This window comes from Sus scrofa, chromosome 14 (genome assembly GCF_054392235.1).
Source record: "Sus scrofa isolate SSC_HxYL_T2T_F1_AM1 chromosome 14, Sscrofa_HxYL_maternal_Yorkshire_Landrace_v2.0, whole genome shotgun sequence".
Taxonomy (NCBI): domain Eukaryota; kingdom Metazoa; phylum Chordata; class Mammalia; order Artiodactyla; family Suidae; genus Sus; species Sus scrofa.
In genome coordinates this window covers 123,870,859-123,886,599 of record NC_139396.1, presented here as the reverse complement: position 1 = coordinate 123,886,599, position 15,741 = coordinate 123,870,859, and the positions used below count along the sequence as shown (strand labels likewise).

The following is a 15,741-nucleotide window of genomic DNA, read 5'->3' as shown; positions in this document are numbered from 1 at the left end:
AATTTGGCCTTAAGTAGTTGACATGTATTACTGCCTGGCAGGCACTGTGCTACACTCCTGACACAGAGTTGTGCATCCTGTCCTAACAGCAGCTACTAATGGCGTCATTATCCTCATGTCCCGCATGAGGAAACAGAGAACCAGAAAGGCTAAATAATTTGCACAAAGAATTTGGATCCAGGTGGTCTTCTCAGAGCCCAAGATCTCTACTGCATCATTCCTAGGACCTAGCGCACTAAAATGACTTTTCTGGCTTATAGCTAGTTTATGGGGACCTACTCTCCATCTCCCACCCCCCAAAAAACCTGTTTTCATTCTAAGGAAGCACTGAAAGAATCCATTGTATTGGAATGTCAGGCATGGTGAAATGATGGAAAAATTATTATTAGTTGGGGAGAAGGAAACAGATCCTGACACTGCCCCTCCAAAAAAACAAAACAAAACAAAAAAACCCCACAAAACCAAAAATTCATTTGACTTATACTTTTTTTGAGTTTTATTCAAATGTAACTGCCATATATCACTATGTAAGTTTAGAGCATAATGATTTGACTGGCATATACTACTGTGAAATGCTTATCATAAAAAGTTTAGTTCACATCCATCATCTCATATAGATACAATGAAAAGAAAAAAAAAAGGAACAATTTATTCTCCTTGTAATAAGAACTTTTAGAATCTACTCTCATAACATCTTGCACATCTATCACACCCAGCAGTGTACACTTCAGTCATCATGTTATACACGACATCCCTAGTACTTTTCTTATAACTGGAAGTTTGTACTTTTTTGACCACCTTCTTCCAATTTCCCATACTCCCACCCTGATGACTTGTACTTTTAAGAAGCAAGGAGCTGAACAAATTTAGCCTTCCATCAATATGCAAATGGCTCAAATAACAATCAACAAGGAGATGCCAAAATCTGTTCCTGACTCATTCTCTCTGGAGAGCAGTGTGGTAGGCGCCAAACACTCTAGCACAAACCCCCCACATCTCAGCAATTACTGTGCACTTGAGGGGCATGAGTCATCCTGGCTCATGCAAAAGGAAGGGTCTGAGATAACAACCACATTTGAAAGGCATTTTTTATTTTTCTTTTTAAGGCCATACCCATGACATTGGCATATGGAAGTTCCTGGGCTAGGGGCTGAATTGGAGCTGCAGCCACAGGCCTACGCCACAGCCACAGCAACACCAGATTGGAGTCACATCTTTGACCTACACCACGGCTTGTGGCAACGCCAGATCCTTAACCCACTGAAAGAGGCCAAGGATAGAACCGGCATCCTCACAGGTACTGTGTCAGGTTCTTAACCCACTAAGCCGTAACAGGAACTCTCTAAAGGCATTTTGAACTCTTTTAAGCAAGGTTTTGGGGGTTTTTTGGTTGGTGGTGGTGATGGTAGTGGTATGTTCTGTTTTACCTGCATTGCATTTCTTCCCAGATTAGAAGGGTAGGTGTCATAATACCCATCCTACAGATGAAGAAACTCAGGACCAGCAAAGCCTTACCCAGAGCATATGCTTATCACATTCAGAGCCTGACTCTCTCTCCTATAACTTGCTCTTTAATTTGTAAACTGTTTCTTATCCTTCAAAACTCAACTCAGATGCCACCTCCTGAGGAGACACCCCCAGAACAAATTAGTCACCTCTTTTTCTGTGTACTCCTAAGTCTCTCTGGTCCCAAAGTGCTAGATTTGGGAACCAGGTCAGCAAACTGGCCAAGAGAACACAGGCCAAGTCAACTCATTGCTTTTTGTACAACCCTAGACCTAAGAACAGATCTTTTTTTAACACCATACCTGCAGCATATGGAAGTTCCCAGGTTAGGGTTGAATCAGAGCTGCAGTTGCTGCCCTATGCCACAGCCACAAAAGTATGGGATCCCAGTTGCATCTGTGACCTATACCACAGCTCAAGGCAATGCTGGATCCTTAACCCACTGAGCGAGGCCAGGGATCAAATCCACATCCTCATGGATACTTAGGTTCTTAACCACTGAGCCATAACAGGAAAGCTAGAATAATTCTCATATTTTTAAAGGGTTTAAAAGAAGGGGAAGAAAAGGAAGAAGATGTAACAGAGCCAGTATCTGGCTGGCAAAGCCTAAAAATGTCCTATATTGCCCTTTACAGAAAATGTTTGTCGAGGTCAGGATAGTGGGGATACATGATAGAGCACTTTATGAAGTCATTTGGTATTGGGCTCAACCTGCCTCTCTGGTTTCTCATTAAGCCTGATGCTCCAGACATGCAGAACTGATGGATTATGCCAAATATAATCTACTTTTTCCACTTCTTCATACTCTTTGCTAATGGTGGGCCCTCTCTTTTAGCTTGTCTGATGTGTGTGTGTGTGTGTGTGTATTTTGCCCTCATTTTATTAACTAATTTATTGTTGGCATGGCAAATTTCACTTTGTTCTTTATTATTCAGGTTATATAAAAAGAAATTAATGATCATAAATATATGGTTCAATAAAAACATATATCCTACCGAGATATAGAATTTTTCCATCACCCCAGAAAGTTTTCTCCTATTCATTCCCCAGAAACAATTTTATTCCCCACCCCAAGCCAAAAGACAACCAATATTCTGCATTTCTATCTCCATAGATCAGCTTTGCCTGTTTTAGAGCTTCTATAAATTGAAGGCTTTTTCTTTTTCTTTTTTTTTTTTTTTTTTTTTTTTTTTTGCCTTTTCTAGGGCCACTTCCACAGCATATGGAGGTTCCCAGGCTAGAGGTCTAATCAGAGCTATAGCCACCAGCCTACGCCAGGGCCACAGCAACGCAGGATCCGAGCCACGTCTGCAACCTACACCACAGCTCACAGCAACGCCGGATCCTTAATCCACTGAGCAAGGCCAGGGATAGAACCCTCAACCTTATGGTTCCTAGTCAGGATTCATTAACCACTGTGCCACACCGGGAGCTCCGAATTGAAGGCTTTTTCATTCAGCCTGTTTTTGAAACTTGTCCACTGGTGTGCTAGAACTGGCTTCTACTGGTCCACAAGACCTAATGGCCAAATTTGTTTTGTTTTGTTTTTAGGGCCCCACTCAAGGCATATGGAAGTTCCCAGGCTAGGGGTTGAAACGGAGCTGCAGCTGCTGGCCTACACCACAGCCACAGCAACACGGGGATCCGAGCCTCGTGTGACGTACACCACAGCTCATGGCAATGCAGAATCCTTGACCCTCTGAGCAAGGCCAGGAAATGAAACCACATCCTCATGGATACTAGTTGGAGTTGTTTTCACTGCTCCACAACAGGAACTTCATGATGGCCAAATTTTTAGGAATTTTGAGAACTGGTTCTTAAAAAAAAACCTGCTATTTAAAATTAAATTATGTAAATTTATACTTAAATAAATTTTAAAACAAATAGTCAAAACATCATTGCCTGATATTTTACATTTTACTATTATCTATTCTCTTGAGGTTATTTATTTTTCTGCCACACTCACAGCATATGGAGGTTCCCTGGCAGGGATCAAATCAAAGCCACTACTGCAACCTATGGCATAGCTGTGGCAATGTCACATCTTTAATCCACCAGGACAGACCAAGGATCAAACCTGTGCCTCTGCAGTGATCTGAGCCACTGCAGTCGGATTCTTAACCCACTGTGCCACAGCAGGAGCTCCTAGTTTGCATATTTTTTTTCAAGTTCAGGATTTCCATTTGGTTTTTGGTTTTAATTTTCATTTTTCTCCTGATATTTCAATCTGATTATTCTTAAGATTCTTCTGCTCCTTTAAGACTTTGCATATACGTACTTATAACAGTCACTTTAAAGTCCCTCCTAATAATTCCAACATATATGCCATCTCTGCTTCTACGTGTATTAGCAGATATTTCTCCTGATTGTGGTGCTGCTTTTTTGCATATCTGCTACTTTTCATCATGAGGTATATGCTGTGGATGATACATTATTGAGTGTCTGCATTTGGTTCTCTTCCTTTAAACGAGCTTGAGTTTTTTGGGTTGTTTTTTTTGTTTTGTTTTGTTTTGTTTTGTTTTGTTTGGATAGGCAAGAAATAGATTTATTAAGATAGGATGCAAGATAGAAGGATGCAAGTGGGCAGGCACGGAAGCTCTGCCGAGCTTGAGTTTTATTCTGGCATGCAGTTAACTTACTGACTGACCGGCTTTAGCTTAATGAGACTTGTTTTAGGTTTTGTGAAGATATCTAAAGCAGCCCTTTGTCTATGGCAAGAGCAACCCTATTCTTAAGGTCTGGCCTTTCTGGGTTCTTAGTTATATGTCTGGAATATTTGGCCTCATACTCTGGCTTTTCAGAACTCTAATACCTCCCAGCACAACGGACCTTCTGGAATCTTCAGTCAGCTCACAGCCCCTAGCAACTCTTTTCGGCCAGGTATCACAGAGGCTCACCTTGAAGGAGTTGATAGGGATGGGGTAGACACAGGTAGTTCAGACGTCCCAATAAAGGACCACAGATAATGAGGGAACCTTAGGTGGCATTGGGAGATCACCTTAAGTAAATAAATGGCTAAAAAAGGCCATCAGAACAAGGCAGGCTTGCTTCATTAGTGGAGCCTTGAGAATTGCCTCAGGGTGTTGAGTGAGGGAGGGGAGGAGGCCTGCATTCAATTCAGACCAAGGGCAAGAGTTTGAGGACCAACCACCTATAGATTTGAATACACACCTTACCTTACCTGATACTAAGGAGGAGCTTCTACTTCCAGAAAGGAAGAGGAGGGCCTTTCCAACCCCCACTCCCCTTGGATGATAAAATTGTAGCCCACCGGATCCTTGGGGCAGAGCTTCCATGCCTGACCGCTTGCATCTCTCACAAGCGTCCTATCTTAATAAATCTATTTCTTGCCCATCACTTTGTCTCTTGCTGAATTCTTTCTGCACGGAGACATGAAGAACCTGAACCCCGTGAGTCCAGGCACAGGGTGAGTGATTCTAATTTAAAACCTTGGGTTCAAGTCCCAATCTGGGTTTAGGCTGGGTTTGAGTCCCAGCACGTGGGTTCAAGTCCCAGTCTGGGTTTAGCCTGGTTCGAGTCCCCGCATGTGGGTTCAAGTCCTAATCTGCATTCTGGCTAGGTTCAGGTCATTAATAGTGTCAATTTCAATGCGCAGCTTAAAGTCTGTCCCAAGACTTAAAAGAACCCCTATGCAGATTTCTTTAAGACCTTTTCAAAGCAGTTCCTCCTCTCAGGTGCCCTGGCCAGCAAATCCCAGTCACCCAAGAGCACCAAATTCTGGTTTCTGTTTGCTCCTCCCAGTGAGTCAACAGATGTCTCTGTGGATTCTCCATCCTTGTGCAGAGGTTTGGAAAATGCATCTAGGCAAAAAAGTTGAGACAAGCTCATCTCATGCAATTTCCTATTCTCAAGAATCTATCCCTGTGGTTTGAAACAGCTGATTCATATTATTTTTACCATTTTATATTTCCTTATGAGAGGATAATCTTATACCTGCTACTCCACCATGGCCAGAAAAAGAAGTTGGTATCTTCTGAGTTTCTGAAATTCAGGTCAAGACTTACTCTATCCCTATTGCTCTGTTTGGTTCCAAAACTCTATACGTAGTTCTTTGTAGTTTCATTTTTATCCCTCCCTGCCTCTACCTCTTAGGCTGTGAGCCCCTTGTGAGAGTGAACAGTAATTAGCATGGTATGGAATATACTAGGCATTCAATACATGCACTGTGATGATTTTTTAAATACATTAATACTTTCTGCTTAAGCCATGACACCCCTACTTAGAGAATTAATGTAAGTGTCCAACTGATATGAAACTGACAGCTGAGAAAGACGATGGGGGGAAAAGTTAGAAACTAGAACCTCAAGATTTACACAAAGGAAGGAGTTTCCTGGTGGTCTAGTGGTTAAGGATACAACATTGTCATTGTTGTGGCACAGGTTCAATCTCTGACCCAGGAACACCTAGATACCATGAGCATGGGCAGAAAAAAAAAATTCCACAAACAGACAAAGATACTGCCCTCAGTCTGAGAGGATCAAGGCCCACTTAACAGCAGACTTGCCCTCATGTAGAAATGAGTTGAGGGCCCTTGGTTGTGTCCTGGGACTCTGAGGCTGAATAGCTAAAGGGAAAGGAAATCTGCTTCTGATTCAGGTAGAAAGAGCTATCTTTTAAAGGTGCTCTGACCTAGCCCCTCAGAACTTGTTCACACTACTTATTAGAGATTAAAAACTGAAATAGCAAGTACAGTTGTCACAGCAGCATTCAGCAGTAAAAACTCTTGAGATGGATTTTGCCCACTTCTAATACTTGTCCAGCACCTAGCATTTGTTACCAAGGTTACTATTGAATAAATGATTGAGTGACTGAACAAATGAAGAAATGCTTAAACCTTACTTCCAGAAATGAGGACCCCGGCGCCAGCTGACCAACCAAGCAACAATCACCTCCTCCATCTGGGTGCTTCCTCCTGCAGGATCAACAAGTGACCTGCCCTAGAACAATGGTAAACAAACATTATTAAACAACTCTGTTCAATTCAGAATTGAACAAAACCTAGTGAACTCAGAGAGGTCTACAGGAGAGCAATTACAAAAAGGGCTTAAGCAGACCTTCTGAGGAAAAGTTAACCAAATAAAGAGTTTCTATTATTACTAGAACAGAAGGTGACTATCAGTTTTCAAGCAATGAAAGAATATCATACAAACAATGATAGTTAGCCATGAGCCCATTCCACTGAGGACAGAAAAGAACTGACAGTTTGAAGAGGGAGATATTTGCATTAAATCTAAAGGAGAAATGGGAAGAACTAGTTAGTTTAGGACAACGAATAAATCCTTATTGATTTAAGGAAGTCTGTGTTTACATGACGCATATAATGTAGATTCGTTAAATTCTATTCGAAGTCAGGAGAGTTGTTTTTTTCAGGATGTTTTTTATGTCAGAGTTCTACATATTATGGAAGCTTCTTTGTAATGTAAGGCAGTATTTGACAGGAAACTTCCAAGTCTGAGCTTGCCATAAAATGAAGATGAAGTTTATTAGTGTGCCATAACCTGAGCACTCTTAGGAGATACTTGCCTTATTCTCACTTCTATTTTATTGTGAATAATAATATTATGGAGATGTGAGTTTCTACCATAAAATTTGTGATCATCAAGCTAGTGAGCCTGAGGCTGTCTAGATATTCGTTAGGCTTTGGGAAAGATATAGTTATCAACTTTTGAATAAAAGCATATGCTACTGAAAAGTTCCTGGAATATAGTTGCTAAGATACAGACTTGACTGGGGCAATGAAAACACGAATAAGTATTTCACACTGGAGAGAAAGACATCACATTTCCAATCAATTAAATTTAGAAAAACGGAAAAAAATTCACTACTTTGGCACTGGGTAAGCCCAACATTGGAAAAATTATGAGTCTTTTTACACTGTATCCAGATGTTCTGAAACCCAAAAATGTTGGCCAAGAGAAAATTTAAAAGCGGTTTATAATTTAAAAAAACAGTCCTGGAGACAAAACACCTACTAGAATTTATTATGATGTGAGGGGCTGTGAGGATTTAAATGAAGAAGTAAATCACATAAAATTCTGTGAGGCATGAATGGTTAGAAGTCTTTACAGCTCTTGGATCATTGAAGACTGTTGCAGTGTTATTAGGGCAGTAATAATGCTGGCTATGTACAAAGTAATTCAAGAACAACCATGGCTTTATCTGGGAACCAAAGACCACTCCATTTGGCTGAACTCATGGTACATATAATAGTTGGGAGACACAGGGGAGTTCCCATAGTGGCGCAGTGGTTAACGAATCCGACTGGGAACCATGAGGTTGTGGGTTCGGTCCCTGCCCTTGCTCAGTGGGTTAAGGATCCGGTGTTGCCGTGAGCTGTGGTGTAGGTTGCAGATGCGGCTTGGATCCTGTGTTGCTGTGGCTGTGGCGTGGGCTGGTGACTACAGCTCCGATTAGACCCCTGGCCTGGGAACCTCCATATGCCGCGGGAGTGGCCCAAGAAATAGCAAAAAGACAAAAAAAAAAAAAAAAAAAAAAAAAAAAAGTTGGGAGACACAGAAATAAATTGGAAGCAGAAATGGGAAGCCCCAAGTCACTTACCCAAGGCATTATAAAAGAAACCTTCATACAGTGGATTGAGTGTCTACGTCACACCGGGCAAAGAGCTTTCATCTTGAACCAACTCCAATAATGAACACAGAAGAACCAGGTTGGTTCGGGAAGAGGGATTCTGAGGCCCTGGTTTTGCACAATGGGAAATATACTACGATGATTTAAATACCTGACATGGTCATCATCCAAATTCAGGCATTAAAACTTCATCTAAATGATGGAATATTGCAATTTTTAAGCATTTCAAGTTTCATACGTGTATTTACACAGTATATGTATACATGTGTATATATACATATGTATGTGTGTACAGATTTATCTATACGTATACATATATATCCACACACACGTGCATATATTATATATTTTTAATGGACAGGGAAAATAACCAAGAATATAAAGAAAATTATAAAAGGATAAAACCTGTGTGTATATATATAATAACTGTGTGTATGTATAGTTTCTGTCTATTGATAGTGATGCTATGGCTAGAAATGCCCAAGGACATTAAACTGGGTCTGTGCTACTTGTGGTGAGCCACACAGACATTTCTCTTTTGGAGCCAATATTTTGGTTGGACTGACTCTTGTGGTTGTTATTATAACTGCAAAATATCAACAATAACTGTCGAAGAAATGTGAAAAATCAAGGCTTATTATTTACATGTCCTGGAAGCGACATGGCACACCTGAGACCACAGAGAAAGGTCTCAGGTAAACAGAGAGAGAAAAAGAGAGAGAGAAGGAGGGAAAGACAGATGGAGAGTCAGAGAGAGAGAAAGCACCTGGAGTTCTGGAGTTCTGTCTTACAGGGTGGGGTGCCTAGTGTTTTGTGGGTTCACTTTTTCTTGGGGAATTTAAAACACAAGATCTAGATGGAAGCAATCTAAGTGTATATGGATAGATGGACGGATAAAGTGCATGTAGTATGTATATATACGTAAAATGAAATACTACTCAGCCATAAAAGAACGAAACATTGCCATTTGCAGCAACACAGAGATTATCATACCAAAAAAAAATACATCAGACAAAGACAAATACTGTATAATTTTACTTATATGTGGACTTTCAAGAACAAAACAAATGAACAAACGTAACAAAACAGAAACTGATCACAGATAAAGAGAACAAACGTGGTTGCCAGTGGGGAGGGGAATAACTTCACTAAATTTATCAAGGTAATCATTTCATGATGTATATAAGTCAAATCACTATGCTTACACCTTGAATTTATGCAACGGTGTGTGTCAATTATGTTTCAATAAAATTTGGGAGGGGAGAATATTTAGAACAGGGTGATAAGGAACACATTACATTTAAAGACTTGTAAGATATAACTACAATAATAGAGATAAATACATCTTAAATGAGCATATCCAAGGAGCAGCACAATTGAAGTGCGCATTCTAAAAACAACTAGTAAAAAATAAATTTTTTTAAAGATGAGAACAGGTCTTGCAGACGCCGCCACCCTGGATCCTTCAGTGCCGCTCAGCCATGGTTAACCCCATGGTCTTCTTCGACATTGCCGTCAATGGCGAGCCCTTGGGCTGAGTCTCTTTCGAGCTGTTTGCAGACAAAGTTCCAAAGACAGCAGAAAACTTTTGTGCTCTGAGCACTAGAGAAAAAGGATTTGGTTATAAAGCTTCCTGCTTTCACAGAATAATTCCAGGATTTATGTGCCAGGGTAGTGACTTCACACGCCATAATGGCACTGGTGGCAAGTCCATCTATGGAGAGAAATTTGATGATGAGAATTTCACCCTGAAGCATACGGGTCCTGGCATCTTGTCCATGGCAAATGCTGGCCCCAACACAAATGGTTCCCAGTTTTTCATCTGCACTGCCAAGACTGAGTGGTTGGATGGCAAATATGTGGTCTTTGGCAAAGTGAAAGAGGGCATGAATATTGTGGAAGCCATGGAGTGCTCTGAGTCCAGGAATGGCAAGACCAGCAAGATCACCATTGCTGACTGTGGACAAATCTAATAAATTTGACTTGTTTTATCTTAAAAAAAAAATTAAAAAATAAAAAAAAAAATAAAAGATGAGAACATATGACAAAAATAGGAAAAAGAAAACATTAGAGGTGCTCAATAAAACAGAAACGATAGAATAACTAAATCAAGGATTTCCTGTCATGACTCAGAGCAAACGAATCTGACTTGGCATCCAGGAGGAGGCAGGTTCGATCCCTGGCCTCACCTCGCTCAATGGTTTAAGGATCTAGCATTGCCGCGAGCTGTGGTGTAGGTCATAGACACATCTCAGATCTGGTGTCACTGTGGCTGTGGTATATAGGCCAGCAGATGCGGCTCCAATTTCGACTCCTGGCCCAAGAACCTCCATATGTCGCAGGTGCGGCCCTATAAAGACAAAAGACTAAATAAATAAATAAATAACATGGTAAATTTTATTTTAAAAAAAAGAACAACTCAATCAAGAAAAAGAGATAAAGCACAAATATACCCAGAAGACTCAGTGAATTAAGAGCCGCAACTCACTTGAAGAAAAACAGATTATAGACCCTTACTCTCTCTCCATAATCTCTTATTTTTTAACTTTGCTGTTATTTCTGAGATTAAACTGGGACCTGGGACCCTTTACTGGAATGTCCACACCTGGACAAACATCTCCTTGAACAACAGTATACAAAGAAACAACGAGGAGATTCAAAACCACTGTGCAATGGGGCCAATTAAGAACAATAAGATACAAAAAGAGACAAGTCCCATATGCTATCACTTATATGTAGAATCTCAAATACGACCCCAATGAACTTATCTATGAAATAGATATGAACTCACAGACATGTGGTTGTGAGAACAGATTCCTTGCCAAAGAGGAGATGGAGTGGGGGAGGGCTGGAATGGGAGTTCCGGACTAGCAGATGCAAACTATTATGCATACAGTGGATAAACAACAAGGTCCTACTGTATAGCACAGGGAACTGTATTCAGTATTCTGTGATAAATCACAGTGGAAAAGAATATGAAAAAGAATGTATACATATGCAAAACCGAATCACTTTGCTGTGCACTAGAAGCAAAAACATTGTAAATCAACCATACTGCAATAAAAGTTTTTTCTTTAAGATACAAAAGGGCCACAAACCAAATGCCACTTCTGGGGTGCAAAAGCAGAGTACTGGGCATAATCCCTGCACACAGCACCACTAAGGGGGTGGCACACCACCTAAGCCACCCCTCCAGCTGACCTACGAATCTGCCCCTACCCTCACTCCTTGTAAGAACCCACTTACCCCACCCCCACCCCAGGGAGCAAGCAAAGGCATCTGTTACTTGTATTTCACTCCCTCCTAGTCCTAATAAAGCCTTGCCTGAATTCCCTGTCTGGCCTTTTATCAATTTCTACTGATAAAAAGAATCTAAAACCTGAGTCAGTAACATTTCTATCAATGACATAAGGAAAGTACAGGAATTTCTGGCTGTGCCCCCAGAGTTAATAAAATAAGTAATAAATTCAGTCCCCGCCTTCAAAAAACAAAATCAAGATCCAGAATTAAAGCACAGGAAGGAAAAGCTAGTTGTCAAACAGTCAGTTATATGGGGGCAACCAGAGCTTTCTATAAAAGGGGGAAACTTCATGGGAGAATGATCCTGGCTCATTATCTAGGTGTGTAGCTAGCAATGTGTTTGCTGGAGATGGATGTCTTTGAAGTGGATGTCTCGGCAATCAAAAGCTTACCGTTGGCACATTACGATCCAAAAGCAAATAAGATCCCAATGATAAATTTTCAGCACGACAGACACATAACCCAGCTGGACGTCTTCCTTCCCCAAATTTCTGGGTATAGCTGACTCACCCCTGTCACTCCACCACAGGCTGTAGCAGTCCAAATGCCTCCGGATCTCTGCAACTTGACGTGGGCTTCTGTGCTCAGGGCCTCCTGAGTTCCCACCGCCCAGACTCCATGTTTATGCAGCTTGTTTTGACTGACACCTGAAATTAACTGCTCCCCACAGCACCCCCAAACTATCCATTCACACAATGCAACAAATGCCTTTTGCACTTGTTGCCAAAAAAGCCAGGTCACCCAGCTTCCTCCCACCTCGGAATCCTTTTTGTCTGAGGACACCCAGCCCCCACACCCCATCTCTCTCCCTCCTGCACCCAGGACATGTTCTCCTATGCAGAGTCCACAAAATGTACCAGTTTATCTTTCTCAAAAAAAAAAAAAAAAAAAAAGGAAAGAAGAGAAAAAAGAATTTCACCCCAAAGAGGAATTATGATACCGGCTGTTATTTAATTAAAAAAAAAAATTCAACTCATTACACACTAAAATGCTAACAGAGACATTCCTTAATTCAGAGATTGCGAGCAATCTTTTTCTCCTCTGCAGTCTTCTGAGTTTTACAAATTTTCTGCATATTCCTTTTCAAATAAGAAACACACAAGGAAAATATTTTTACTGTTTAAAGTACTCACTTGTGAAAAGGGTGGAAGAGGCCAGCACCCGCCGGCTTGGGAGGGGCAGGGAAGGGGGCCAGGCACGCCCACCTGGTGGGAGAGCCCATTGGAGCCCTCCACTGTCCAGGGCCTGTGAAAACTGCCCCTGCTAAAGGTCACCCAATCTCTCCTTTCCAAAGGCAATGAATGATGTTTTCTCAGGTTCATCTTTCTGGGCTTGCCCCTGCTGGCAGGAAAGGGGAGGCTGCGGCATCCTGGGTGTACAAGATGCCACGAGGATCAGGAGCCTGCTCCCTAATAGACTCTTGTCACCACTTGGATTCCTCAACCACAGTTGTGAGAGCACAGCTCCAGTGGGTGCTGCAGCTCAGCATCACAGCAGCTGAATGGCTTGAACATAGCAGTCTGCTTATTTGGAAGTACAAATTAAAAGGCCTTGTTTCATTTTGTGTGTTTCCTGAAACTTAATTTGCAGCCTTATTCCTATTCTGGATTCACAGGCACAGATAGAGGCACCGCCCCAGGCTCAACACCCCCACACACACACATACTTGGCTGCTCTACGCCTGGCAGAGAGCTGACCTCCTAGCTCTCTCCCCTCTTCTTCACAGCCTCCTAAGATGCTGTCTGCAATATTACGGTCTGCACCAAACCTCTGCTCCAACTGATCGGGGGAGGGGGGAGTATTTATCCCCTGCTCCCTCCACACCCCCTGAACTTTGACCTGGGCTCTCCCCAGGCTCCACCCTCTCCTTGCAACCAGCAGCTGAAAACACTTCCTGCTCTCCTGGGTCACTGGAGGTTTGGTGCAGACCGTAATATTGCAGAGAGCATCTTAGGAGGCTGTGAAGAAGAGGGGAGAGAGCTAGGAGATCAGCTCTCCGCCAGGCCTAGAGCAGCCAAGTGTGTGTGTGTTGGGGGGTGTTGAGCCTGAGGCGGTGCCACAGATCTTCAAAAAAAGTTGTGTCCAGGGATCCAAGGTCAGTCACAAGGGGAGGCCCTGGTGACACTTTCAGAGCCACCTCAAAGCACATCTGCCTGTTGTCACCTCTTCTCAGGTCCCCACCCCAGCAGCCTTTTACTGCCTTAATCTCTTCCCTTTAGTGAATCGCTCCAGGAATGGCCATCCATCCTCAGGAGTCTGGCAATTCTTGCTGTTGAAGCAATAATAGCCCTATTTTTGAGAGATTGTTATGTGCTAGAAGCTATGCTAATTGTCTGCTTTTCATCAATTAGCTCTTTTCATTTTCACAGCAACCCAGGAGCAGATGCAGACAGGTGAAGCCCTCACCGGGGAAGGCCTCACCTGCAAACCATCCCCAGCTCAGGGGAGCCGTGCTCTCCTAGAAGTCCTTCCTCACATTTGTCTAGGTCCCCCACCAACACCTGGGACCTGTCAGGGCACCAGTTCCTTTCCGCAAGGGTAGTGTATGCAGCTGCCAAGGAGGTCTGAGCCTTACGTCCACAGGGTCATCCCAGGGCCACGGGGAGTTCAGAACCCAAGCTCTTAGCCATTACATGACACTGTCCTGTTGTCTTCCCTCTTCCTTTTGCCTTTTTTTTGGGGGGGGGGTTACAACCATGGCATATGGAGGTTCCCAGGCTAGGGATCAAATTGGTGCTGCAGCTGCCAGCCTACACCACAGCCACAGCAATGCAGGATCTGAGCAATGTCTGCGACTGACACCACAGCTCACGGCAATGCCAGATCCTTAACCCATTGAGCGAGGCCAGAGATCGAACCTGCATCCTCACGGATACTGGTCGAATTCATTTCCACTGTGCCACAACTGGAACTCTCCCCCTTCCTTTTCTAATGTCAATGTGTGTTCTCTCTCTCCAGACACTCCTAAGGGTGGAGGCGGTGTGTGGCACCCTGCAGATTTCCCCACTCTGCCCAGCATAGCACCTGGCCCACAGTAGCCAGCACTTGATGGAAAAGCCAGCACACTTATCCACAGTTAAAGTGACCCTGAATTGGAGGCCTAAGGGGAGAGGCTGAGATGTTCCCAGATACCGGACACCTCCTGCCTGTCAAGTCTGAGGTGGTTGAGTGAGATGGGGGAGTAAGGGGGGTGGGGGGCAGGGGAGTGCTATACCAACTCACATCTCCTTGGAACCATCCCTTCACTCAGAGAACCAGGAAGGCCCTGGAGCTTTACACATCCTCATCACCGAGCTGGTGCCTGGAGCAGAGGAGGGGGCAGGACTGGAGCTGCCTTCTTGTGGCAAGTCTAGTTTGGGCCATATGACTGCAAGTGTACGATGGGAGTCTAAGAAAGGATATGACGCCCTTAATGGGTTCAAGCCCTGGAGATTTATTTTGTAATTCAAGTTTATTTTCCACATCTATGCAAAATAAATTATCTTTATTGATCAATTTCACTACATTGCAACAAGTTTTATAAGTTCTTTTCATTGGCTTTTAAAAGCCAGCTTATGGTTTCTCAATGAGCTCTAGCAATGACAGGCTTTCAGCAGATGTGACTGGCATTTTATCCCTGCTGTTATCAGTGTTTTCCAGGTCATTCCAGCCTGGAGTCAAAACCAAGGTCTCGTAAGAGAAATAGAATAGAGAAAACCTGGTTTCTCTGGCTCCATCTTCACCCACAATAACAGAATCCACCCTACCCTAGTCTACACCCCACCCCCAGAATATGTCTGGGAGCTCCATGGACTGTCCATGGAGGTTTCTCATTCCTTTCGCTCCACATGCTATGATGCCTACCGCTGCTCCCTCCAAAGCCCAGGCTGAGCCTGCTGTCCTTGGCCAGGCCACCTGCTTCCTGAGACAAGAGGTTTGCTAACACCCTCCATGTACCCGAGTCACCACATACAGAAACTGCAGTGACGGAGGAGCTGTAATGTATTTCACCCCAGCCTCCACTCCTCAAGGCTCCAGCACAGGTGCCTCCGACAGGGAGGGAGGGAAGGCCGGTCTAGAACTCATCCCCTCCTTCTCACAGTGAGCCATGTTCCCCAGACCAAATTTGCGTTCTCCCGTTCTCTTCTCTTCCCTTGAATTCTTTCCCAACAGACTCCTAGTCATTTCTACAGATGTTCCCCAGAAGGGTACCACCCCATGCCGTGACACACCCATAACCATTGCCCTATGCAAAGCCTTCTTATCATGTACTCCTGTGTGTAAAATTCCCCCTCTCTCTCCTGCAAGCAGAGGGAAAGGTTCATGGGGATAAGAGCAGAGCAATGC

General features: G+C 43.2%; 1 long non-coding RNA gene and 1 pseudogene across 1 annotated transcript; both read left to right on the top strand.

The window, feature by feature from the left end:
• The first annotated feature begins 1,129 nt into the window (after positions 1-1,129).
• LOC146396974 (uncharacterized) lies at positions 1,130-14,871 on the top strand. Its single transcript, XR_014826201.1, has 3 exons — positions 1,130-1,297; positions 14,374-14,575; positions 14,666-14,871. It is a non-coding gene; the product is annotated as an uncharacterized LOC146396974 (long non-coding RNA).
• Positions 9,654-10,106, top strand: LOC102166360 (peptidyl-prolyl cis-trans isomerase A pseudogene; annotated as a pseudogene).
• Positions 14,872-15,741: the final 870 nt, after the last annotated feature.